Raw genomic sequence first — 27614 nt, 5'->3', positions numbered from 1 at the left:
GGGCAGTGCAGAATTTAATTTAACAACTTACAATACATCCACATGCCCAGAAAATGTGGACAGCTTGATAGGGTTCACTGAGCCGAAGACGTAAGACCAAAACAGTGCATTAATGTATAGGGGAAGAATAGTTGCAATCAGTTCTCTTGTGAATTGGACAGAGAACTTGGAGATGAAGCAATTATCAGCCATCGGGGATTAATAGTAAAGTGTGAATGCCAAGCTGTATATGTTAGGGGCAGAATATGTTGCCTATAGAAAACAACAAAGAGCGTTTCTTACTATTAAGTGAGATTAAATGTAATGGCCTGATTTAATCACAAAGGCAGAATTAAATTCAGATGGCAACTTCAAAGTGGACACATGCACACAAGCTACTGCATACATTTACATATAGCTGGCATAGCTTGGCTTGCATCACAATAGGATAAAGTTTCTTTGGCCACTTAAACAATTTTCCATTCTTTGCCTTTCATTAAAATTCATTGTATTTATCTCTAAATTGCTTTTAGTTAATAAGAGGGAGCTAAGAGTTATAGTTATTCATGGAAGTCCATGCATAATTCTTCCGAGTAAATTTTTAATTCCATTATGGTTGGGGGTTTTTTTAGCAATAGAGAGGCAAGAATAGAATAGCTGTAATCAGGTAGCTGCAAAAAGCTGCTATAGTAAATTATAGATCTCTTTTTGACTCCCCTTCTCCAAAAATATCAATATTCCTAATTATCTGAGTTCAGTCCATAAAAGCACCTTCCTTTCATCCTAAGAGAACACCCATGCTGTAATTAATGCCAAATGAACATTAGGTTATTTGGGTTTGTTTTTGTTTTTAATCAGCCTTCCCCAACTGGAGGAACCTCAGGTGTTTTGGACTATGATTTCAATCATTCCCAGCCAGCATGGCTGATGATTAGAGTTGTAATCCAACATATCAAATCAGGGAGGGTTGGTTTTTAATTAATAAAAAAGCTGTTATCTTTTTTTTTCTGATATATTTTCAAACATTATAAGTTCGTTGTTCCACACTAAGTGCTTACATACTTTGATAAACAGTTCCATAAATGTAGGAGCTGAAGAACATGAACCAAGCTCTTTTACTTTGAGCAATTTTGGCTGATTCTTGGTAAACATAAAAAGCATACCTTGCATTGCCACCAAAGTGCAATCCATTATATTTGTTCATTAATTGGCTGAGTTGTTTGGTTAATCGCTCATTACCAGTGAAATAAACTCCTGAAACAAAGTTTATGTGGCTCATATGTCAAATGAGTAACGACAGGTTGTGCTGAAAGGAGGTTTAATAGAAGAAATGTTCCCTTCCTTACCACATTCATACATAATAATAATAATAATACTGTAATAATAATAATAATAATAACAATAATAATAATAATAATATAGTTCCATTGAGAAAACTTACTTAACTACTGGTGAAGGCAGTTTAGAAAGCATGGTGTTGTTAATAGAACTTCCAATGGAAGACTGTCCTGACCAAGTTACAGTAAAAGCGGAAAAAATGCAGCTTCTGCCTAATCTCCAACGGCAGAGACCAAGGCCCACTTCAAAGCACAATCACACACACAATGTTTAAATACTGTCTGCACATTGAACATTAAGGCTGCAATGCTATTTACATTTGTCAAGAAGTGAATCTCAGTGGACTCAAAAGGCCTGAATGTGCACTTCTAGGATTCTCTTGCTTGAAGAACTGGAAGCTTAGAAGATTCTGAAAAATTAACACATCAGTAGAAATCTGCTAATAATTTAGCAAAGGGAAGATTATTTGTATAGAATCTGTACCCTGTCTGTCTATATTTACAAGGTTTTTTATGTGGAGATAGTTCATCATTTGTAAAAACAAATATGTACAGTACATCCATAATTTAGCAGCAGTTGGATTAATGATGCTTATTTAGTTTCATCACACATTATTTCCTATTGTGTAAGAATACAGTTCAGATTTAAGAAAAACATTTTTAAAAATCCTCCACTTTGGGATGCTGTAGTTATAACAGCATGACTTTTCCACCAATTTTAATAGGTGGATCTCAGTTTTCTACCAGCAATAACAATAACAGAGATCCCACAAGTGAGAAATACACCCATGCCTGTCTGAGAACAGGTTATGTTAAAAGATGGTGATTTGCTCCATGCAAGACATCTAGTAAGTTTGCTGCAGAGCGGGAATATGAAGGTCTTTGCCCTCCTTCTGTACATAGCCGCACAACTGTTCAGGATACTCTATATTAAAAATCAACAACCAGCTTTAGCATGTCATTATTGCAGTGTTTCTCAGCCCTGGCAACTTGAAGATATGTGGACTTCAATTCCCAGAATTCTAAAGAGTAGCAATTATGGTGTTAGCTTTCATGGCCCACATGCTGCTTCAGAAGATATATGGAGTGACATCTTGAAAAGGAAATAACTGTGACTTTTTTTAATAAGAATTTTATTAGATTTAAAGCAAAGATAAAAACTACAAAAAAGCAAAAAAAAAAACCTACAAAAAGAAAAGAGAAAAAACTAAAAAGTATGAAAACACAAGAAAAAAAGAATATACAGCAATTTCCATAATCAATCCCTTACTTTATATCAAACCAAAATCACATTATTTCTATCATTCTATTAGCACATTATAAAAATCACTAAATACAATTACTCCTTCTCCTTGTATTAAAAGAAAAAGAAATAAATAAAGCTCTTGATCAACTTCCCCCTCAAAAAACAACATTTAATTATTTCTTTTCTACCACTATTTCTATACATTTCTGTCCACTATAATAAAAATCAAACTAAAAGACATATAAATTGTCTACTATTAAAATTAATAATACTGCAATTATAACAATCACCTCACAGGGTTGTTGTGGGGAAAATAGGAGGAGGAAGGAGTATTAGGTATGTTCGCTGCCTTGAGTTATTTATAAAAATAATAAAGGCGGGATAGAAAATAAATAAATAAATAAATAAATCTGAATTCTATTAAACCTAAAACCAGCATTTGTTGTTTATACCTTATTAATCTTAATCCAAATTGTTGAAAAAGAGTATGAAGTGAAACAAGCCTTAAAAGCAATCCAGATAAACATTCTCAAACCCTTACCCCACTTCAAAATAGACCAAAGCATTCACATATCTCCACAATAAACATAAGGCATTTTTCACAGAGAGATCAAAGAGCCCAACTGCCTCCCCTTAAAAAATCAGACTTCTCAGCAAAAAACCTCCCATAGAAAAAAACCTCTTTTTCCCCATAACTTTCCATCAGAACGACAATTCCATTTATAATTTGCAATTTGATCTGTCCATTTAATTCCTTCAGGTGCACAAACTGGTCGTCATCAGCAGAAACTTTGATCTCGCTATCAGTAAAGACATTTCTATGGTTGTTGTTGAGTTCCTCAACTTCTTCCACAACTTCCCCAGCCAGTTGACACATTTTAAATATTTTCTACAATGTCCCAAATATCTTGCAAAATAGCTTGACAGGAGTCAGAAAAGATCTGTTTAAAGGACTGTTTAAGCTCATAATGAAACTCTGAGAAAGTCTCCTTGAAATCCTCCATGTTTCAGGCAGTAGATTATGGCGCCCCCTAGATACTTGACTAGCGAGAATAGGAGTTAATGAGTTAATGGAAAATTTCCGAAAGTTGTTGACACAAGAGAAAGTATGCTAACAGACAGCTCCCAGGAAAAGTGGAAACAGAAAGCTGAAGATTCAAAACAGCAGATTCAACATGTAGGAAAATATTAAATTCTTCAAAAATAATAGCAGGGAGGTGATTATTTATTCTCAATCCTCCTTAGTATTTAAAAGGAAAACAAGCCAAAACTTTTTTAAAAAAATTTTTTTGTAAACATTAATCCCAGAAGTAATGATAAGCACCAAGAGAGAACGCTTCTCCTTGCTGTAAAAAGCCTCTCTCTGTGTACATAACTTTTATACATGCGCACACACACACACACTGTATATAGGGTGTTATAGAAATGGGGCTACTCCACTTAGTGTCTCTTTAAGGCTACAGCATGGCTTGGAAATGGTGACATCCCGGCCTCCCGGTGGCTCTTACCAGACCGGTGCAGATGCTGTTTGAGATTCTCTGGCTGCAAGTCGCCATTCTGGAGGGCAGACGAGATGATTCTGAGCATTTTCTTTGTCCATGAAAACTCTCCAAGCTTCAGGAAAAAGCCTGCCTGAGCCCAAAAAACCACTGCATTGTCAGTTCTGCCTGCGGAGCTCGCGGACACAGCTGTTCAGTCAGCCGGTTCCCACTGGAAGGCAAATAACTGTGACTCTTGATCAGGTATGTGGGACAGTTAAAGGTGAAGTCAGATGGAAATATGCACAGGATGTACTGTCACTAATAACTACCTTAGAATTCATACATACATACATTCACTCTTCCACTGAAGTTGTAGCCCCAGTATTGAGCATTTAATTGTATATGATGGCATGCAAAGGCAATTGATAACTAACAGCCTCTGAAAAATTTAAAAATTTGAACTTAAATCTATGATGTTTACCTGAGAGGAGTATTTTTCCTCAAATAATTACTTGTCTTATATTACTTGAGAAGAATAAAAGAGCTATTGACAAGAAAGGAATTAGCACATGGTACAAATGGCTGCAGACATCACTTCAGAAAAGCATTGATACCTTCAAGGTTAAAAAGTAAAATCCCCCTTCAGTCAAGCACGGCTCACAGTGAACTCCTGACAGGTCCATGTGGTTTTCTTGGCAATAATAAGGAAGAGGTGTGTCAGTGCCTTCTTTCAGCATGTCTTCAACTTCCCTTTATAGTTTGTAGCTCTGGGACTTCCTCGTGGTTTCCCATCCAGGTACTAACCAGACTTGTCCCTGCTTGAATATCAACCAGGGCCAGCTAAGATGATGGTGAGGGTCTGTGGTCCTGCTGAGCTTAACCCTTTTTGTTGTTATATCTAAATAGGCCTTTCTCTCTCTCACACTCTCTCACTCTCTCTCTTTCTCCTTTGTCCAATTAGTTCTTCTCTTTGCCTCAACTCCATCCCCTTTGGTTTCTTTTGCTATCCTTGATGTTTCCTTTTTGCTTTTTTGGATGGAAGCAGAGAGGGTCTATGCTTATATGTGTCCCTGGGTGAGACTGATTTCTATGAGAGAAGGCTTGTTATCTGCAGCTTAGGGATCAAGGTCTGACATCTCTCCCTGTCTCTGAGGAAGGACTTCTTTCAGGCACAGCATAACAGCTTCCCATCTGCTTCTTTGCTGGGTAGATACTAAAAAAATCCCTTGCTTGAATGGGCTTGCCCATGCAGTTCAGGAGAAATAGAAACCATCACTCACATACTGTTGTACAGTAATTTTTATGGGGTCACTCATTTCACCTGTCTTGCAATAGCATCCTGCACAGACAGATCTTTGGTATAGAAAGTTTTTACTTTCTGATTCCAGTAAAAATATAACCAATATTGTGGCCAAACTTTCTGAGGCAGCAATTAAAACACATCACCAAATACTATATCCCTGATTACCAATCCTCTGCCCCATCCTCAAGAAGCTGTTGCTGGACCTAACCACACTGGGCAATTTTTGTCCAGTATCCAACTTGCCTTTTTTAGGAAAGGTTGTTGACAAGGTCATTGTGCAGCAGTTGCAGAGGACCCTGGATGAAGCCGATCATCTGACCCCTTTCAGTCAGGTTTCACATCCGGGTATGGGACTGAAATAGCATCGGTCACACTTTTAGATGATTTCTGACAGAAGTGGGATGGGGATAGTGCACCCATCTTGGCTTTACTTGACTTTTTGGCAGCTTTCAAAACCATTGACCACAGTATCCTTCTGGACCGACTGCAGGGGTTGAGGATGGGTGGCACTGTATTATGCTGGTTCTCTTCCTTCCTCCATGGCCAGTTCCAGTTGGTGTGAGTCGGGAGCAAGAGGTCCCACCCTGAATCTCTACTTTGTGGTTTGCCACAGGAGTTGGTGCTTTCTCTGCTCCTATTTAACATCTTCCTGAAGCCAATGGGAGAGGTCATCCATAGCCATGGAGTGAAGTATCATCAATATGTTGATGATACCCAGCTGTATATCTCCACTCCAGGGAAGTAAGCGATGCCGTTGACATCCTGCTTTGGTGCCTGGAGGCTGTGGAGCTCTGGATGGGGAATAACAGGTTGCAGCTCAACTGTGATGGTTGCCTTATTCATAAAAAACACAGACTCACCAGCCAGGGCTAAGGATATCTGGTTTATTGAGAATAGAATGCAGACACGGAGAAAGACGGGAATGAGCACATGGTGTGCGAGGTAGCCGGTAAATACCGCGGTGCGGACCTGATCCTTCCCCACCCCACATTGTCCCAAAGTCTTGACCGACGGTGAACCCAGAGTCTCAATGGGCGATCAGAGGGCGATTCCAGAGTCTCGATGGGCGATCAGGGGGATTAGCACTGATTACCTCTGTCCTCTTCCTGTGTCCGGAACAGGTGTGTCCCCCGTGGTAATGCAGAGATGTCAGGGAGATAGGATGATGGCTTCCCGGGTCAGGGCAAAGGTACGGCTCCTTTGTCCTTTATCTGTTTTGTCTTTCAGTGCTTATGGGATTAGCACTGATTCTTTCCTCCCCCCTCCCCTTCACCAGAAAGGCATGTTCCCCATTGTGATGTATGTATACATCGCAACGGGGGACATGACATACTGCCTCCCCCCAAAAACTTCAAGGCGCCGGTTTGGAAGGATACGCTGCATGGAAGCGTGTGACTAGCTGTTGTGCTGAGACATCCCGGGCATGCACCCACTCAGGGTGGGGGAAATGTCTCCAGCAGACCAGGTACTGAAGGGTGCCCCATAGCCTTCGGGAATCTAGAACCTCCTTTATTTCAAAGTGCTGCTGCCCATCGATCATGATGGGAGGAGGCGGGGGGGTCTCGTTATGCCACTTTGAGGAGGTAGCCGGTTTCAGTAAGGCACAATGGAACACTGGGTGTATGCGTTTCAAGTTGTGTGGCAATTCTAACTTAAAAGTTACCGGGTTGATTATTTCCACTATTGGAAAAGGGCCAATGAACTTGGGGGCTAACTTCTTTGAGGGCTGCGGAGACTTAATGAATTTAGTGGAGAGGTAGACCTTATCTCCCACTTTGAAGTCTGGCTGTGCAGCCCTGTGGTTGTCCACATAATGCTTGTAGGTTGCTTGGGCTTCGGAGAGAGACAGTTGAATGATTGGCCAAACGTTGGCTAGCTGAGCAGCCCAGTCATCTGGGGAACAAGGCGGGGTAGCTGGCTGTGGCAACTCCAGGATCGGGATGAAGTCTCGTCCATAGACTACCCGGAAGGGGGTGTGGCCCGTGCTCTGGTGCACTGCATTGTTGTATGCCACCTCAGCAAAGGGGAGTAAGTCTACCCAATTATCTTGCTGGTAGCTTATGAAGGAGTGCAAAAATTGCTCCAGGGTGGAGTTAAGGATTTCCGTAGAGCCATCCGTGTGGGGGTGCCAAGCAGTGGACAATGCCTGCTTGGTGCCAATCAACTTCAAAAATGCTTTCCAGAATTGTGAAGTAAATTGTGTACCCCTATCTGTGACCAAGCAGGAGGGGGTACTGTGTAATTTGTAAATGTGATTTAAAAAGAGGTGTGCCAGCTGTTGAGCGGAGGGAATGGAGGTGCATGGAATAAAATGGGCCTGTTTCGAAAAGTAGTCCTTAACCACCCAGATGACCGTTTTCCGCTGGCTGGGTGGCAAGTCTACATGAAATCCATCGAGATTTCATCCCAAGGGTGGGAGGGGCTTGCCACCAGCTGCAATAGTCCCTGGGGCTTCCCCACTTTTCGCTTGGCCATAGCACATGTAGGGCAAGCAGCGACATAATCTTTTACATCCCTCCTAAGTGTAGGCCACCAGAATTGTTGCCTTACCAGATGTAACGTTTTACAAAGCCAAAGTGCCCTGCCGTTTTGTCATCGTGAGAACGTCTCAGAACCTCTGCTTGCAATTGCTCCAGCACGTACAGGCTATTTTGTTTCCAGGCCAAATCATTTTCAAAAGAAACATTGTTTTTATTGGTTTGCAACCATGTATCCGTTTTTAAGGCTTGTACGAACTGCTTTGCAATTGCGATGAAATTGGCATGCGTCTCCCTCCCCTTGCGGGCGGTTGTGCTGGAGTACACTGCGTTCCAGTTTGGCTGCGCGTGACAGCTTGGCAACCCAGCTGTGTGTCTGTCCACACAGTACCTATAACGTCTGATGCCAGACTGGCATCCTGGGGCCGCCTAGAGAGAGCGTCAGCTAAGAAGTTCTTTCTTCCTGGTATGAACTTCAGCTGAAAATTAAAGCGGCTGAAAAATTGAGCCCAGCGAACCTGCTTGGGGCTGAGGTGTTTTGGGGTACTGAGCGCTTTCAGGTTTTTGTGGTCCGTCCAGACCTCAAAGGGGCAAGTGGCCCCTTCCAGGAGGTGTCGCCATGCCTCTAAGGCAGCTTTGACGGCAAAAGCCTCTTTCTCCCATACATGCCATCTCCGTTCTGTTTTGGAGAACCTGCAGGAGAGGTACGCGCAGGGCTTCAGCTGATCATTTGGATCCCGCTGAAGCAAGAGCGCCCCAATTGAGAAATCGGAGGCATCTACTTGGACTACAAAGGGCTTGGTGGTGTCGGGATGTTGTAGAACCGGTTCTACTGTGAACAGGCTTTTGAGATGATCAAAAGCCCTTTGGCATTCAGGTGTCCAGTTAAGTAGCGCTCCTGGGTTTCGTGCCTTGCGCGTGTCTCCCAAACCCTTGGTGCGGAGTAAATTAGTTAGGGGCAAAATGATTTCTGCTAGTCCCTTGATGAACCCCCTGTAAAAATTAGAAAATCCCAGAAAACTTTGTAGTTGCCTCCTAGTGCGCGGGCGCTCCCATGCCAGGATGGCCTGGACTTTCCCAGGGTCCATTTCGATGCCCCTCTCAGAGATTCTGTAACCCAGATAATCTAGCTGAGATTTATGAAACTCGCACTTAGAAAGCTTGGCAAATAGCTCGGCTTTGCGGAGTTTCCTGAGCACCTGCTTAACCAAGCGTTCGTGCTCCTTTTCAGTCTCAGAGTATATCAATACATCGTCTAAATACACAAGGACCCCCTTGAACAAGTGTTTGTGCAAGACCTTGTTGATCAATTGCATAAATACCCCTGGTGTCCCTGCCAAACCAAACGGTAATACTTTATATTGGAATGATCCCAGTGGGCAATTGAAAGCCGTCTTCCACTCATCCCCCTCCCGTATGCGTATGCGGAAATAGGCTTCTCGCAAGTCCAGTTTAGAGAATATTTTCCCCTTTGCCAGATGTGCTAATATGTCTTTGATTAGGGGCAAGGGATATTTGTTTGATATGGAAACCGAATTCAATCCGCGGTAGTCCGTACAGAGTCTTAATGTCCCATCCTTTTTTTCTCTGAACAACACTGGGGCTCCAACTGGCGAGTTTGCAGGCTCGATGAAGCCTCGTGCTAAGTTCTTGTCCACAGACTCCCGCAATGCTGCCAGTTCTTTCTGGGTCATTGCGTAAATTTTTGGCTTTGGCAAGGGTGCGTTGGGGACCAGTTCTATCACACAGTCAGTCTTCCTGTGGGATGGGAGTTTGTCTGCTTCGTTCTCCCCGAACACATCTGCAAACTCAGTGTACCTGTCCGGCAAGCCTTCCAGGGCCACTGCAGCCAGATGTGTGGTTGTAGACGCTGCCCTCCCCACTGCAGCACGGGGAATTCGGTCCCCTGTAGGTGCTTGGTAGAAGCTGTCTGCAAACGTGATCATCCTGGTTTCCCAATTTATGTATGGGTTCCTTTGTACTAGCCACGGAATGCCTAAGATGACTAAAGGGTGGCCCACTGGTGCCACGACAAATTTCAGTCTCCCCGGTGGCTGCCTAACTGCAGCGCCACTTCTCCGGTGAATTGGGTGACTGGGCCCCCTCCCGCTGCCGAACCATCCAATTGTGTGAACACTATGTGGTGCTGAAGTGGAAAGCAGGGGAGATTTAAATCGGCAACCACGTCCGGGTGCATTAGGCACCTAGAACAGCCCGAGTCTATTAGGGCCCAGACTTCAACCGACTTCTCAGTGGAACTTAACTCAACTTTTACATACAGGGTGGGACAGTTGGCACTCACCCCGTCATCGCTGCGCCCATTCTCCTCCTCCATCTGCCCTCTGGCGCTTCTCAGGGCAGGTGGCTGGCATTTCCTGCCAGTTCTTTCTGGTCATTCTCCTCCTCTTCACTGGAGTAAGGTAGTTCTTTTGCTCCGATCTCTCCCCTGGCCGCTGGAATCTTTTTGGGCGCTATGGGTGGTTTGCCCAGCATTTTTCCTGGCCTGTCAACTACCTTTGTTTTCGGGCATGCCGCTGCTTTGTGGTCCTCTTTCCCGCATCAAAGGCACTGCCCCTTGGTGAACCGTCGCTCCCTCTCCTCTCTCCAGGGTTGGGATGTTGGCCTCACCAGTCCTGCAGCGGTTCGGGGTCCCTTTACCGTCGCCGCTTGTTGCGCCACCCTCTTGGCTTGTAGGAAGGTTTCCTGGGCATTTTCCACCTTACCGGCCAGCAGTATTCACTCGTGTAAAGTGTTTGGGTTGTCTCTGCATAATGCCCACCTCAGAACGTCCAAGTTCAGGCCCTCTTTGAAATGTTCAATTAGGGTAGACTGTGACCAGTCCACCACCTTTCCAGCCAGTGTTTTAAACTCCATGGCATAATCTGCTACAGATCGTTGCCCTTGGCTGATTCCCCTTAGGGATCTCTTCACTCTCTCCTTTTCTAAGGGGTCTCTGAAGTGCAGATTTAGTGCCCAGAGGAACTCGTCGAATTCATCAAGCTCTGGGGCTTCTGCCTGGCATAGCTGCACATACCAGTCAGCCACCCTTCCTTTAAGTTTGTTAGCAATGGCATTAATTTTGCCCTTTTCTGAGCAGAAATATGGCCCAAATTCTTCCATGTAGTTCTTGGCATTTGTTAGGAAGAAGGATAATGTTGCTGGGTCCCTGTCGAATTTGACCCCAAAGTCTTTCACCCCCGCTCCTGGTGGGCTCCAAACCACATCTGGTCGTCTGGACGTACCTCGGGCTGCTGGGGTTCTCCGGTCTCGGTGTGGGGATTCCCCAAGCTGGACTCTGGGCGGCGTTGCCTCAGTTTCGTGCTGGCTCCAGCCTCTTCCCAGCGGTCGCGTCTCCAGGGTGGGAGGGGGGGAAGATGACCTCCTGGTGGTTTCCACGAGGTGAACTCTGCCCAGCGCTGCCTCAGCCTCCTGCCATCTCCTTCCTCTCCCCGGCTGTCGCGTCTCAGGGGTGGGAGGGGGGGTGATGAACTTCTGGTACCTGGTTCCACCTCACCCCTTCTTTGGGATTCCCACGTCACTGACCATCTCAGGAACAGCTGTTCAATTGGCTCCAGCCTCACCTCCATTATCCTCAGCCTCTCAGCCGTCTGGGAGCCTTCCTTGGTTCGTCCGATCTGGCGCCTTCCCTCGGCTCCTGCGATCGTCAAGGACAGCAGGTCCCGTGGCTTCCTAGACGCCCCGAGCATCCCTGGCAGGGATCCTGTCATCTCGTCCAGGGTGACCCACTCACCCTGCGACTCTCTGGTGGCTTCAGGTGTCCTGCTCCTTCCGGCCTCCTCCTCCTCCGAGCTTGATCTCAAACCCTCCTGGATTTCGTACCATCTGGGAATAGTGTTCTCACCGATCGCCCGTTCCGTGGAGTCGAGTGCCCCGTCGCCAGTCCTCTGGTAGCCACCTCTTCGTGGGTTGAGTCTTTCCATCGCCAGCTTTGATCCCTCACAGACGAAATCTGGAATGGTGCTAGCAGAAAAAAATTTTTTTGATTCCCGTCTTTATGTGATGGTTGCCTTATTCATAAAAAACACAGACTCACCAGCCAGGGCTAAGGATATCTGGTTTATTGAGAATAGAATGCAGACACGGAGAAAGACGGGAATGAGTACATGGCGTGTGAGGTAGCCGGTAAATACCCGCGGTGCGGACCTGATCCTTCCCCACCCCCCATTGTCCCAAAGTCTTGACTGACGGTGAACCCGGAGTCTCAATGGGCGATCAGGGGGCGATTCCGGAGTCTCGATGGGCGATCAGGGGGATTAGCGCTGATTACCTCTGTCCTCTTCCTGTGTCCGGAGCAGGTGTGTCCCCCATGGTAATGCAGAGATGTCAGGGAGATAGGATGATGGCTTCCTGGGTCAGGGCAAAGGTATGGCTCCTTTGTCCTTTTGTCTGTATTGTCTTTCAGTGCTTATGGGATTAGCACTGATTCTTTCCTCCCCCCTCCCCTTCACTGGAAAGGCATGTTCCCCGTTGTGATATATGTATACATTGCAACGGGGGACATGACACCAACCCTAGCAAGTCTGAGTAGCTTTGAGTTTTGAGGACACCACAATCTGGGAATTTACCATCTTTAGTTCTGGATGAGTAAGCACTGCCCCAGACAGACCTGGTGCGCAATCTGGAGTCATGACTCCTGCTCAAAGAACAGGTGGCACTCATGACTAGGAGGGTCCTTGTGCAACTTCAGCTTGTGTGCCAGTTGTGCCCAATCCTGGACCCAGAGGCCCTACTCTTAGTCACTCACACCCTGGTCACCTCCCACATGGATTACTGTAATGCATTCTACATGGTGTTGCCCTTGAAGACCATTTGGGATATTCAGCTGGTGCAAAATGCAGTCATGTGGGCAGTTATGTGTGCACCTAGATTAGGGCATGTTACACCTCTGCTCTGTGGGCTGCATTGGCTAAGAATTTGCTTCCAGATTCAATTCAAGGTGCTGGTAATGACCTGTAAAGCCCTACATGGCACGGGGCTGAGGTATCTGAGGACTGCCTATCCCCAATCACATCTACCTGGAAGGGCATGTTGTGGGTCCCGTCCATGGAGGAATATCATCTGATGAGACCCAGAAAGAGTCTTTTCTGCTTCAGTGCCCACCCTTTGGAACAACCTCCCCCCCACCCCGAAATTAGACTAGCCCTGATCTAATTGGCCTTCTGGAAGTGCCTGAAGAAACAGCTTTGCCACCTGGCCTGGGGATCTGGTGATGTTGGTGCAGATCGTTAAAAGCGGTTGTACTGTTAAGAAATGAATAGTGCTGTCCCGCAGTTTTTTATGGTTTTTAATAGTGTTTATTGTTTAATATTTTAATGATTCTTGTTTTATTTGTTTTGTTTTGTTGTTTTTTAACTTTGTAAGCTGCCCAGAGTCATGGAAATGAGATGGGCAGCTATATAAATTTAATAAATAATTTTTTAAAAAATGTGTTTATACACATTTATATTTTATAGTCTATGAATCATAAATTGCAATAAAGTAGTTTTGGGATCAGTTAATGTCATAGATAAGGTATATTATTTTATAGGCAATTATATGTAATATCTGTATCTGTCTCCATCTCCCTCTCTAATCTCTCATCTCTTGTCCTGGCCCTAGCCTCTTTTGGTGTGGCTTTTGGCAAGTATATGTACACATGCATACATATGTACTCATACACAGATATATCACGCGCACATATTTATTTGGGTGGAAATTTCCTGGGATTGGTTCCAGCTAGAGTTGACAAGGTTAACAATGTGGGAAAGTTAAGTTTATAATTTTATTCTTCTTATATTTTATGAGAGATCATCAAGTTCATGGTCATCTTCTTTTCAGGTAAGTATAGTGGAATTTGAAATAAATTTAAATTGCAAAAATTGAATTCTGACATTTGAAAATATTTGCAGTTCTTCACTTCACCTGTTGTACCATTTTTTAAAAAAAAAAACTTCTGTGATAAATACCTTTCGAAGTTTTCTAAATGGTTACCTTTATGTATGGCCTATACATAACCACTCTGAATGTATACAAGGTCTTCAGCTTCATAGTATGAACTAATTCGGTTCTAATCCAATCCACGGGTGTGAACAGATGACTGTGGGTTAACCAACACCATCTGGATTTTTGTAAATTTGATTTCTGATAAGCCAATTTTTTTTTCTTTTACTTGTCTGATTAACACAAAATCTGACTCAATAAGGATTGAATCTCAAGGGACGCATATTTTAGATTTCATGATATGCTTGAAGGGAGTACTTCCTTGCCTCTTCCTATTCACTGAGTTGTATTTTAGGATAGAAGGATAGCTGGCTGTAATAAGCCTTCCCAAAGCCTCTCACACAAAAAACAGGACGGCCAATTTCAGAGAACAAAAGACTGAAATTGTAGTGTGACAGGGTCACTCAATACTATTGATTGTTACTCTGGGATAGGACACTGAAGAGAGGTCCAGTTAAGAAGGACAGAATATGGAACAAGCTCTTAGCCATACTCCTGTGAACACTGGATTGAAATCTAACAGAGTTCAGATGAAAGTTGGGAAATGGGAGGTAGGAAGAGTAAGCTATTCACATTATTTCTCAGGCAACAGAAGAGGAGGCTACTCCAGTTGATTTTCGTCTTGGTACTACCTTACTTCTGGCCATTGAATTCTTTATCAAAGACCTGCTCACCTTCTCTATAATAAAACATACAATGATCCCAAGACAGTCATGTTAGTAAGCCAACTGAATTCAATTGTATTACCCCCCTAAAGAAATATGTGTACAGAGATGGAGCTGAAGAAAATAGCTTCTGGATCTTAGTTATGTCACAGCTCTTCTGCCCAAATATAAGGTTGAACTCAATATACACTAATTTAGGAGTAGATACTTTTGCACTCAGTAGAAACTGTTCCAAGTCAATATTCAAAACTTCATGTTGTAAAAGTTATTCAAAGTAACCGGCTTCTAAAAATAATGATTCACAGGAAATAAAGCAGAAGAAATGAAGTTATTCACTGTCATTGCAGTTAATGAGAGTCCTAGCAGGAAAGGATAATGCTTGAAGTGTCCTTCCAAGGAATATTGAACTTTGGGTATCCAGTGGAAATGATGCAAAGAGAATTGGCCCAGTCGTTTGTCTTGGCTATGTCTTTCTTCCAGCAGGTTTCCAATTATTTTTAATTTTTCAAGAACCATATGACAATCATGTATTTGTTTCTATTCATTTGTTACATTACCCAGTTACATTACAGTACTAATACTGAAAACTTTTTTTAGAAGTTCATATTTCTCTGTACAACAGGGAAAAGGCAACTTAATAACATTATGGGAGCCCAGTCAACTAATCTTCTGCACAACTAGCTTTTATTGTAATTTTTTTATTCTTTCTTTTTGACCCTGGAATTTGATTCTATAGGGGAAAAAAGTATGCCTGGATTTATCACAGTAGGGTGACTGCTATAAACTTATTCTGAGATCTAAACAATATTATGTAAGTATTTATCATTCATATGCCTTACTGTAGGTATTCTGATCTCATGAGAATATGGATCTGAAATCAGAGAGCCTTGTACTCAGATCATTTTGAGGTGTTCTTAGTGTCTGAGGCAAGTTTTACTGCTTTATAGCAAGTCCAAGCTAAAGGCAATTTTTTTGACTTATAGGACAGTACAACTGCAACTCCTCTCAGTCCGCAATCATTGCAGATTGCTTCAGACGAAGAAACAGTTGAGAAATGGTAAAATAGCAAGCAACGATAAGAAATGATAAGGAAATATAAGGTAAAAAATTATTATAGCCTTGCTGGTGCAGACAGCTGTTGATCCCAGATGATCACATTTCAATAATACAGAATCCCAGGACAAATAGTACAAGCAAAGCACTCTGGGATTTCCTTGGATCAGATTGTACCCAGACTTGGCTAAGCTCCAAAGAACTTTAGGGGATTTAAGGGGCCCTGAGGTGAATTGGTCACAACCATTACTATGCATGGGACAGTCTACGCTAGGCAGGATAGAAATACATTGCATACTAATAAGCATGTGGAGGTAGAACAGTAAGGTTGCCAGTTTAACTAGGAAGCCATGCTGGTGGAGTAGGTAATTCCACCATTCACCATTTCCCCAGTCTGAGCTGCTCCTTAAGTTGCTTTCAGCCATCTGCAAACAAAGGGCTACAGCTTGCAAGGCAACTTTGGGGGGCTGGCTTATAGCAGTGTTTCTCAGCCACAGCAACTTTAAGATGAGTGGACTTCAACTCCCAGAATTCCCCAGCCAGCCATGGGAGTTGAAGTCCACTCATCTTAAGTTGCTGAGGTTGAAAAACACTGGCTTATAGATACTTTCTGACCCCTCCCCCCAAGATGTGGGGGCAATTGCTGCTGCTTCTCAGAGTGGACGGCCCCACTGTTTCTGCCTGTTCATCCTCTTTATCTGAATGGGGAAACAACAGGAAGAGGATACTAAGTCTCACTCAGCATCCTGCCCAGGGTTGCTGGTGGAATTTGGATTTCGATATTTAGGATGGATGTTTTAACTATGGTAGTACTTTCATTTTATTGTACGTTTTATTAATGTGTTGCCCCTTTTTACATGTAAACTGCCTTCGGAGAATTATCCACTTAAAGTCAGTTTAGAAACATAGTCATAATAATGGGATAAATGTATAAGTAAGTAATAATTATTAGGACTATCCTAATAATTATTAGGACTATCCAAGTTTTGAAAATGATTTGGAAGAAGGGCTTCAAAGCTTCAGGCAAGCCTGAAAAAAAAAAAATGAAACTGCTGATTTAAGGGGTAGACTTATCAAAGTGTCTCTGACCACTGTGGCATCTTCTCTAAGGCTTGTGTGAAGCCCCAAAAAAGGCATGGCTCTTTTAAAGTATAGCAGAGAGGTACTGTCCCTGTGCTTGTGCAAGATCCAGACCAATTCTTCTGAATCCCTTTTAATGCATGCACAGCCACAGAGGCATCCAGGGGAGAGGGGTGGGGAATCCAGCAGAAGACAAAACTAGGATTGCACCATCCCAACCTAAGTTCTGTCCCTTTTGTATACATATTGTATCATGACATTGGAAGTCTGGTTTTTTTCATTCTGATGAAACTGTCAGACCCTGTGGATGCCTCTGCACAAATGTTGTTGTTGCTGCTGCTGTTCTTGAGGAAACTTGGCAGATGCCTATCAATACCAGTTGTTGAGTAACACAATGGGAAGATACTACCTGGGGCTTGCCTGTGACATTTTTTTGGCCATTGCGGGAAGAGTGCTGGGCCTACCGTTTGATCTAGCAGTGTACTCCTTAAGCTCTTAGTTCTTCTTTAACCTCAGCTATAACACTTCTATCTTTCCCAGCAAAGTATGGTCTAAGGGTCTGTGTGTGGATATGTATGTATGTGGGCTGTACATACGTCTTTCTAAACTCAGTGCTTATCTGGGATGATTATGTTAGAACTAAACATCAGAATCCTACCCGAAAACCTTTGGTTTCTACTGCTTTTTGCTTTCCCTAAAGTGGTGGATTAACCTTAAGGAAAGTGGTATTGGATATACTGTTTGGCCTGCCAGCAATGCTTTCTGTGACTCTGGCCTTTTGTTAATCCTGAATAACTGATTTTTAAAAAAAGAATCTGTTGCAAAGTATTTCTACAGGAGTTCTGAAGTCTTACATTTTCTAAGATGTGTGCTTAAAAATAGGTAACATTTGGACTGGTTTAAAGGAAAAAGAATATAAGGCTGTTGTTAACAACTGTCTTGTAAAACAACTGCAACAACAGAGGAGTCTCCATTTCATGAAAGGTCAGTAACACAAAAGCAGCCCTTTCCTTCCCATCTGGCTTCACTTTCACCAATACAGCCTATGAAACATCTTGATGGCTTTTCTCTCCCCACAGGTGGCTTATGGTCTGTTGCCAAATGTGTCAGGCAGAATCATCTGGGCCTGAGAAGGTTCTGAACTTCCCCAATCTTGGCTCCATATGCACAGCTCTGCAGGCATCCCTTGCCCTCTTTGGGACTGCTGTGAATCAAGCTGATTGTTATTCAGGTGGGATGGCCCGGCCATGAACTGCACTAATCAAAAAACAAACTGCCCCCAAATACTGAGGCTCGCATCCTGGTGAAAGCCTCCCTCTGACCTCTGTTCACCAGCCCCTTCCAAGGGAAGGGATTCAGGTTGTTCTTCTTCTGGATTTCTGCACCTTCCACAGTTACCAGACATCTCTGTGAAGCCAATCTCCATCCAACCCCTCCCCTTGCCTTGTGCTGGGCAGTAAGGTCAGTGGTGCTCAACAATTCAACGTGGGAAGTCTTTCTGAGGAAGTCCCCAGCCATAAATTTCATCCAACAAGAGCCCCCTATCAAGTTGACCTTGTTCAAGACACTCCCAGATATTAATCACTATAAAGTCTATGGTTTCTGTACTGTTGGGCAGAAAGATTGAAATGCTTGCAGGATGAAAAAGGAAGGTTGCTCATTTCTTACTATTTAATATTAATTGGCTAAAGGAGGAAGCAGCATTTCTAGCAGCTTTGTTGTGAGCCAACTAACATGAGAAACTAGGATGTACTTAATGGACGCTTCCTATTTGTGTGACTACAATTGTGCTGATAAATAAGAGGAATGTACTCTGTACTGTTTCTTAGCCATTTATCTAAGGATTGGGGTCTTCTGTGGGATCTTTAAATATTTAGAACCACCTGAGCAGGGACTGCTGATATCAGTAGGTTGACTTCAGGTTGTATTCAAATTTATTTATACTTAGAATAGACTCATTGAAATAAATCGATTTTAAGTCAATAATAAAATCTTACTGATTTTAGTTCTTTACAACGAATAGGTCAGGATCTAGACTTATTTTAATTTAATTTAATTTAGATTAACTGATCTAAATTTCATCCTCCCCACCAATTTATTAATCCTAATATTCAGAAATTCAGGCACATATTCAGGCATATAGATATAGATATAGATATAGATATAGATATAGATATAGATATAGATATAGATATAGATATAGATATAGATATAGATATAGAGAGAACAGCCTTCTCAAATCTGGTGTCCTCCAAAAAAATTTCAGTGTGAAGCAAAGAGATAAAATATACTTTACAATGAGAAGCAAAGCTGTTCCATGTGGAAAATCATTCTTGTTTGCTATGAAGATCTGTCTTAGATCTAGGAATGTTTGTCCCTCCAGATCTTTCTAATTATTCCTCCCAACAGCATTCAGCTAGAATTGCCAATGGTAAGGGATACTGGGAATAGTAATTTGGCAATATCTGAGGGCCACAGACTACCTGACCCTTAACTATCATTTTAACCATTTCACTTCATAATACTGAAGCTGGTGTATGGACATGATGGGAGCAAATAGATTTGCAAGGATAGAAAGATATGGAGAAATATAACGAATTGTGTTGTAAACTATATTTAGCTGTATTTCCCTTTCTTTGATATTTTCATATGCCTTTTAGTTTCTTTGCCTTACTATTTATTTCTTACCCTTTTTCTGCACTTTGCATAATGTCAGTTAGCCCCAAAAGGAAAAGCATGATATGTACATATATGTTTGAATGTATGCTGCTTCACTGTAAATCTGTCAATTACTTTTATTCTGGTTGCCATCAGTATGAAGAATGGATGAGGTACTACAATAGGCTATGTACATAAATGGTACATCACTTGGAATAGTCTCCATTCACACTGGATTATCAGAATTTATTCCTTCCAAAGAAATTCAAATCTCTCTAGAAATGTTACTTTTTACTTATCCCTTCACATCTTTGTTGTTGCAATGCTGTAAGGCATGCATCCACGTGGATGCCTATCTCTTCCTTTAAACATGGATGTGAATCTGGGCAATGCAATATATGGCACATGCATTCCGAACTTCCAAAAGTTTGTATGAGTGTCAGGAGCAAATATCCCACGCTGCGATTTCTCAGGCTGTATGTGGTTCAAGGAGAATGAAGAGAATTAAAACCCTTCCCAGTTTCAAAGCACTGAACAATCTGTTTGGTCCCCCGGTGCAGTTCAAAATGAATGGAGAATGGCTGAGAGAGGGAGGAGGGAGGGAGGGAGGGAGGGAGTCCGTGCTGTGTACTGACAAAGATTCTGTAATTCTCAGGATCACTCTAATTCCAGTTGTTAAGACATAGGTTGTTGCGAGCTCTTGATTGTGTTTGGTGTGATGTACAAAACAATATGTCTTGATCATCTGAATGGCAAGCTGGTGAAAGCATATTCTTGGCAGCACTATAAAGCAAAGCTTTCCTTTCGTTAACCAGTTAAGAAATGTGGGTTAATGCAGCCCACCCTTTTTATCCCCATAGCTCTGTTTTTTTCTGAGGTTGGCAGTAACTGACACTTTTTCTTTTGCTTAATTAAGTTGTTCAGAAGAAGGCTGGTCAAACAGTTGCATCTACGTGGGGAGTCTTGAAATGAACAGAAAGCAGTGGGCGTTGCCAACATAAAAAGGGGGATTCTGTTATTGTTTGGGTGTAGACGGGTCATTTTTTCAAAGTTATTGCTGCCTGAGTGACCTCAATTCTTCTTCAGCAGCAGCAGCAGCAATGAAAGCTCATTCAGTAGCTTAAATGCAACTACCTTGGGCTTCACAATGTGTTGGGGAGTAGAAACGGGTGAGAGAGCCAGCATTAAGTAACAATTTCTATATCTTCTACCCCCTCCCGCGAGTGAACTCCCATAAACAATGTTTATCTTTACAAAGTGATTCAGCTCCAGTCAGCAAAATGGGGAAGCGGGGAACTGTCCACAGTTTTTAGCAAAATAATCCCATGTGTTAATATATTGTTAATACTCAGTACACCACCACCAGAAATGACTTATGCTGAAATTATGCGATATTCAGAGCATCGCTCTTTGTATATTACGAATTTCAATTGATCTTTGCATTTCTACAGTCAGAGCAGCAAACTGGCGGCCACATTTAATAGACGTGTGCGGCTGTGTATCCCTGCTTGTGCATGTGCATTCTTTCAAGATTTCCTTTGTCCTGGGTTGCTTCTCAAGAGTCTTTTCTGTCTCAATGGCCTTGTTCAAATTCTACTGGGCTACTTGTTTGCATGAGGTTAACATCTGTTTGTCAGTGACCCTACAGCTCAGCTAGGATGATTGCAGCAAAAAGCTGCATCGCTTAATTTAGTGTTTTTATTATTGGTGACATCCAAACACCAAATAATGGTAGTTACACTCCTAGAATATCTGTTTTCCTAAACATTCTCAAGCTGTGGCTGTCGCTTTTTCTTAGAGGTCATCAAAGCATTTTTAAGTTGGCTGAAACCCTTGTGAAGAACAACATGATAAACAGAGGCAGGGGGAAGATATGTGCCAGGAGCTAAAATCTGTAAGGAACCTGAAGACATGACAAGTGTTGAGTCACTGGCACCAATAAAAGCTGTACGTGTGAATCACACATTCCTTTGTTGGGGGCTGCAGATGATGTACTACAAAACAGGCTGATGGAGCGAGACTGAACTGGAAACTAACAAGCACCTTAATACTGTCAACAAACAGTTAAAAACGTAACCTCTAGAATTTTATATTCTGTAGTTTAGCTAGCTCTTCAGCCTGCAGCCTGTCCTTCTGGGCTAGCTAATGCAAATCATATGCAGATTTTAGGTTGTCCCTACAGCCTCCAGGTTCCAGCTGCTCAGTTTGCTCAAATGAGCTCACTTATTTCATAAAGAGTCAAGTAAGTAAATGACTTTAATTCCAGACAAACAAAGGGCCTTCTTTGATGTGGGCACACCAACCAAACTTCAGACACCAACACCAAGTTCCAAAAAAATAGAAATCGAGGTCCATGAGGGCTGGAGAGAAGCTATTTCCATATTGCTGGCACTTGCAGTTCCACATGGATCTTTGAGGTTCATCAGGACAAAAAGTGCATTTTTTTAGCCCCATATTCTGCTGACAAATGCACAATAAACTGACAGAGACCAAGTAAGATTTTCTTTTTCAAAAAGTGTTGTATAGAAGATATTTCATAGAAGGACCGGGGATGGTCACTTTTCTGCAGGTGTTACCCAGTGCCCTGTATTTACATATATTTGCATACTGTCAAACAGCCAGTTGACAGGTTCTCTGAGAAGGCCTGGACTGAGCCCAAAGCTGTCACTGATTTTCCCCCTGCCAGTCAAGGTTAGTTTTGGATGCAATTAAAGAGAGGAAAGAGGTACTTCCGACATGGCAAAGAAAGTCACAGATGGAATAAGGCAGACAGAAGTGGGGAAAAGCCCAGAGTTGCTTACTGAAAAGTAGTTCATCCATCCATCCAGAAATTATTGTACAAGAAAGTTATCATTAGGAACTCAGTTTCCTTGAAAAGGAAAAAAATCTCTGTGATCCAATAACTGAAGATAAATTATACACAATATAAGTAGATAAAGGAGAGAATTGGACTTTACTGATCCAGAGCATAGTCATTCATTTCCCTGTGGTATTCCTGAGCTGTAACATTCCCACACTGTGGGAACAGGGCACTGCTGGGGGATGCTTTTGTTTTGTGCTTCTAAAAGGAGGTTTGGGAAGTCATGCCACTGGATGAGAAAATCATCCCTTACAATATACAGTTATAGAATCTCAACATTCTAGAAGTAAAATGGAAGTTGGAGGTTATCTATCTAGGTCAGGAATTAAGGGTTACAGCAGCACAACAGATGATCATCCAGTCTCTGCTTAACTATGTTCAGTGGAGAACGCACCTCCACCGTCCAATAGCTTTTACCAATAGGAGGTTTCACATAACCACTTTCACTTCCAGCCACTAGCACTGTACAAAACACTGTCTTTGAAGACTACCTAGAAATAACACCTACGTCTAAAGACCACTATTCAGTTGGTAACTGGGAAGAGAAAAAAGAAACATAGTGAGGCTTAAACAATTACACAGCCTCCTGATCTTTTTTGTGCAAAATTCAAAGTGCTGGGACTTAACTTTGAAATACTGAAGTCTACGTTTCTGAAGGATCATTTACTCTTACACAAGATTGCCCATCTAATCAGATCTCCTCTCCTCTTCTCTTCCAGAAAGTCTTGCTCCAATGAGAGAAGACGCATAGCAAGTGGGAAGAGGCTTTTCCTCCACCCAGCTGTGGCATGTATAATAAATTCTCCCTATGGAGGTGTGACAAAAGTTGCCCTTTTGGCTGTTAAGCTTCAGCTTTATTTTCCTAAGCTTTCCATGTTTCAGTAATCTGTGGCAAAATTACTTGAACTGCTGCTGTCATTTTGCTATTGGTCTGGTCTGGTCTGGTCTGGTTTGGTTTGGTTGCATTTTTTAGTTAATATTTCTAACCTTTTGATTTTACAGTTGTTTTTAATTGATGTCTGTACATACCATAAAAAACGCTTTAGGCTGAGTTTTGGAAAACCTCATACAGGTTATAAATTCATTAAAGAACCAAATTATTAAGAAGAGTCCTTAATCTCTACCTGGCATCTGTGATATATTTGGGAAATGAAGGATGCTGAAGGTTGACCTTTGATTTGCTTGGCTGGCAGCTGGATGTTTTGTGGTTCCAATGGATTAAAAGTAATGCTGCCCATACACTTGGTCCCCGTCTTTGGAGAGGTACATCATTTGCATTGTATAACACGATATCAGGAAGAACCAGATGGGTGAATGTCTTCTATCAAGGATGAAGAATTTGTGGTTTTCCAGATGCTGCTAAACTATAACTCCCAGGACATTTTTCACTGTCCATGCTGTTTATTGCTGCTGGGAGTTGTAGTTTGACATCTCATTTTCCACTCCTGCTTCATTTGTGCTCAGATTGGTGGAGAGGTTGTGGCAACCCCAGTGATAGAAGTCAAGGGTTTCAAAGATATATCCAGTAGGTGGCTTGGTAAATTTTTAATAATATTGTGGAGGATTAAAAGGGATTGTGTTTATAAATGTCAAAATCCATGGCTCTCCCCTGCTTGTTTTGCATATTCTTACCAAAACCCCAAAACATAATAGTTTGTGTTGAAACAGTGATGGGTACTACAGTTTCATGAACGAGAAACAATCAGTTCTGTTGATCCCCCAACAATAAAGAGACTGTTCAGTTCTGGACTGCAAATGACTGAGCCATCTGGCCCATATCGTCACAGTAAAACATTGTCCGTGCCACAAAAATGATTGCATCCACAGGACAAACTAATGTGACCTCCAAAGAAAGGCTTCCTCTGAAGATATGATATCATACTGTATAGGAGACACCAGCACAATTGAATCTGGTCACCCAGGGTGCAAGTGAGATCGGACTATTGAAATAAAATTTTATAGGAGACTTTTTGTCCTCTGTGGCAAATCATCCAGGTCCGACGACAGCATTGAAACATCTTTTCTTATTCACTCTTAAGGCAACAGTACACTTCTGTTGTACATTGGCAGACGTCTTTAGCTTGTGCTCAGTCCAGGAAGTACACATCTCTTTGCAGAATTAGCACCTGCAAGTTTTTCTCACCACAATGTTTCACTGATGGTTCACCACCTGCACCCGTCCTTTTCTTGCCCTTCCAGAAACAAGCAGCTCTTTCTCCTCATGCCAACTGGAATGTCCAAAGTCTGCCACAGCCTTACAAATAGTCCCTTAGCTTAAGAAGTCACTCACAATGATCTTCTACCTGAATAGCTGTTTCATGAATATGGGGAAGGGAGAGCACTAACCAGAGAAAGGTCCATCTCAAGGAAAGAAAAATAACTTTCTAAAAAGGGTCATTTTATCTTTACAAGGTTTGATCTGTGGCAGCTTTTAAAGGAAAAAAATGGCAAAGAATAATCCAGTTTAATTATAAAATGAATGTGTTTAAGGAAGGCCATGCCACTGATATGAAACTATACCAATATGGGGGAGTCAGCTTGGTTAATCATTTGAACTAAACAAAATGTTCTTTGATGACACAAAATCCTCACTCTTCTGGATGTTTATTGGACATAAAGTATCTGTGTAACTGGACTCATTGTAAAAAATGTTTTGTATTGTTTCTTTTCGTCAGCATAAAGGACCTCATTAGTATGAAATCTGGGCTACATTAATTTACAAAGCTTACTATTATATAATTCATTTTATCTTTCCTTTCATTTTAAGAAAAATATTCACCTAGTTAGTACTCAGCAGAGGGACCTGCCTTCCATACTCTGGGGTTAATTAATATGAGAGCCAGTTTGGTGCAGTGGTTCAGGCATCAGGCTAAAAACCAGGAGGCTGTGAGTTCTAGTCCCGCCTTAGGCATGAAGCCAGCTGGGTGACCTTGGGCCAGTCACTCTTTCTCAGCCCTAGGAAGGAGGCAATGGCAAACCACCTCTGAAAAACCTTGCCAAGAAAACTGCAGGGATTTATCCAGGCAGTCTCCAGGCAGTCTCCAGGAATCAACTGATCTTAAAAAATTATATCGAATATTTCAGTAGCAGATTTTCCCAGTTTGTTATAGGATTCCACAGGACTCGTTTAGGCTTGGTTCCAACATCTATTTCAAATAACTGGTCTATGATGGTAGCTAGATTTGGGGTCTGAGGAGCATCAGTTGTGCTTTTATGAGCAGCAAAGGGGAAATACCTTTAGCTATGACTTATTCCAACAATGGATTTCTGTTTTTTTTTTTTTTAAGTAATAATGATAGAGCTCATAGTGTGAAACTGTTTATTCGTTCAGTCACTTCCGACTCTTCGTGACTTCATGGACCAGCCCACGCCAGAGCTTCCTGTCGGTTGTCGCCACCCCCAGCTCCCCCAAGGATGAGTCCATCACCTCTAGAATGTCATCCATCCATCTTGCCCTTGGTCGGCCCCTCTTCCTTTTGCCTTCTGCAACCTCCTATACTGAACATTGGGGAAAGCAATTACTACAGTCCAATGTACCTGCATGAATTTCCTATTAGGAGCAAGAAAGTGTTCTGCATTTGTTATAATATTCCACCCAAGCAAGAAACGCAAATGCAGAATTAGCTAATAGAGACCAGGATTCAGTTGCTTTTTCTTAACTGGATTTCTGGCCTTTAAGAAATCAAACTTCAGGATGCTATGAGACTCTGTGTTCCATTCTTCAGTTAGCTTTTACCCAAAACCATTGAGCAATCTCTGGATTATAGTTAGACAGTGAAGTCATATAGATTGCCTGGCATGATATATTAGCATCATTTAATCAAAGCTATGCTTACTGCCTGAGGCCTGGCACCATCAGCACCTTGAGCAGCTCTCTCCTGTACCCAGGCAGGGGTTCCCACTGGCATCTTTAAAAGGAAAGAAAGTAGCAGTGGGAACTTTTTGGAGGATTATTTTCATGGAACAAACAAAATATGAAGCAAGAAACTGTTAAAGGGGACAAGTTAAAAAGAAAAATAAATGAGGGACAAAAATGAAAATGGAAATGAGAAAAAGTGAAGAACAAGAAATGAAATGAAATGAAATTTGGACAGTCTTAAGGAACCATGCAAACATTTAAACATGTACAGTATGTATGTATGTATGTATTAACTTGCCTGGAGGAACCTCCAGGTCCACAAGGATGTACAAAATGCCAGCAAAGTCAGGGCCAAATGAATCTCAGGGAATACAAGGTTCCAAAGAATCCCTTCACCAGTAACAGTGAGAGTAGACATCCCTGGCTATTTGCTTGGCAGTGACCAAGGAGCATCTTTCATCGTACAGAGATCAAACATGTGCACGTAAGGATGTTTTTTGCATGTTGATTGCTGTCACAAAATCTGTGGGCAGAGTAGGAGAATAGGATATGAAAATATGAATCCTTTTATTCATCAAAACATCTGCCCTATATTGAAAATCTAAAGCAGCATGAAAGTTTACATTTCCAAATCTTTACGCAGAACCATTCTAATCTCTGCCAGGCCAACTGAAGGCCAACTGAGGTGAACTGAAAATGAAAGAGTTGGCCTTCAGTTGGTTTGGCAGAGATTAGAATGGTTCTGCCTATAAAGATGGCCTTCTCCAGGGAGAAATGAAAGTTAATATGAAAATTATGAATAAAAGTGTGCAGCAAATGTATATAGAAATTCCTCATTGTCATAGGAGTCAAATGTGGCATCATGAGTATGACAGAATCTAATAAATGTACAGTATTAAAATGTATTGTTATAAGTAGCATTGATGGCCAATAACTACCATCTCCATCCTAGTGCTTTTGAGATAGGTTGTTGTTGTTTATTCATTCAGTCGCTTCCGACTCTTCGTAACTTCATGGACCAGCCCAAGCAAGAGCTTCCTGTCGGTTGTCAACACCCCCAGCTCCCCCAGGGACGAGTCCGTCACCTCTAGAATATCATCCATCCACTTTGCCCTTGGTCGGCCCCTCTTCCTTTTGCCCTCCACTCTCCCTAGCATCAGCACCTTCTCCAGGGTGTCCTGTCTTCTCATTATGTGGCCAAAGTATTTCAGTTTTGCCTTTAATATCATTCCCTCAAGTGAGCAGTCTGGCTTTATTTCCTGGAGGATGGACTGGTTTGATCTTCTTGCAGTCCAAGGCACTCTCAGAATTTTCCTCCAACACAACAGTTCAAAAGCATCTATCTTCCTTCTCTCAGCCTTCCTTATGGTCCAGCTCTTGCAGCCATATGTTACTACTGGGAATACCATTGTTTTAACTATGCGGACCTTTGTTGTCAGTGTGATGACTCTGTTCTTAACTATTTTATCGAGATTTGTCATTGCTCTTCTCCCAAGGATTAACATCTTCTGATTTCCTGACTGCAGTCAGCATCTGCAGTAATCTTTGCACCTAGAAATACAAAGTCTTTCACTGCCTCTACGTTTTCTCCCTCTATTTGCCAGTTATCAATCAAG

Source organism: Candoia aspera, chromosome 5 (genome assembly GCF_035149785.1).
Source record: "Candoia aspera isolate rCanAsp1 chromosome 5, rCanAsp1.hap2, whole genome shotgun sequence".
NCBI classification, from domain to species: Eukaryota; Metazoa; Chordata; class Lepidosauria; order Squamata; family Boidae; genus Candoia; species Candoia aspera.
Note: the sequence above shows the minus strand (reverse complement) of the source record.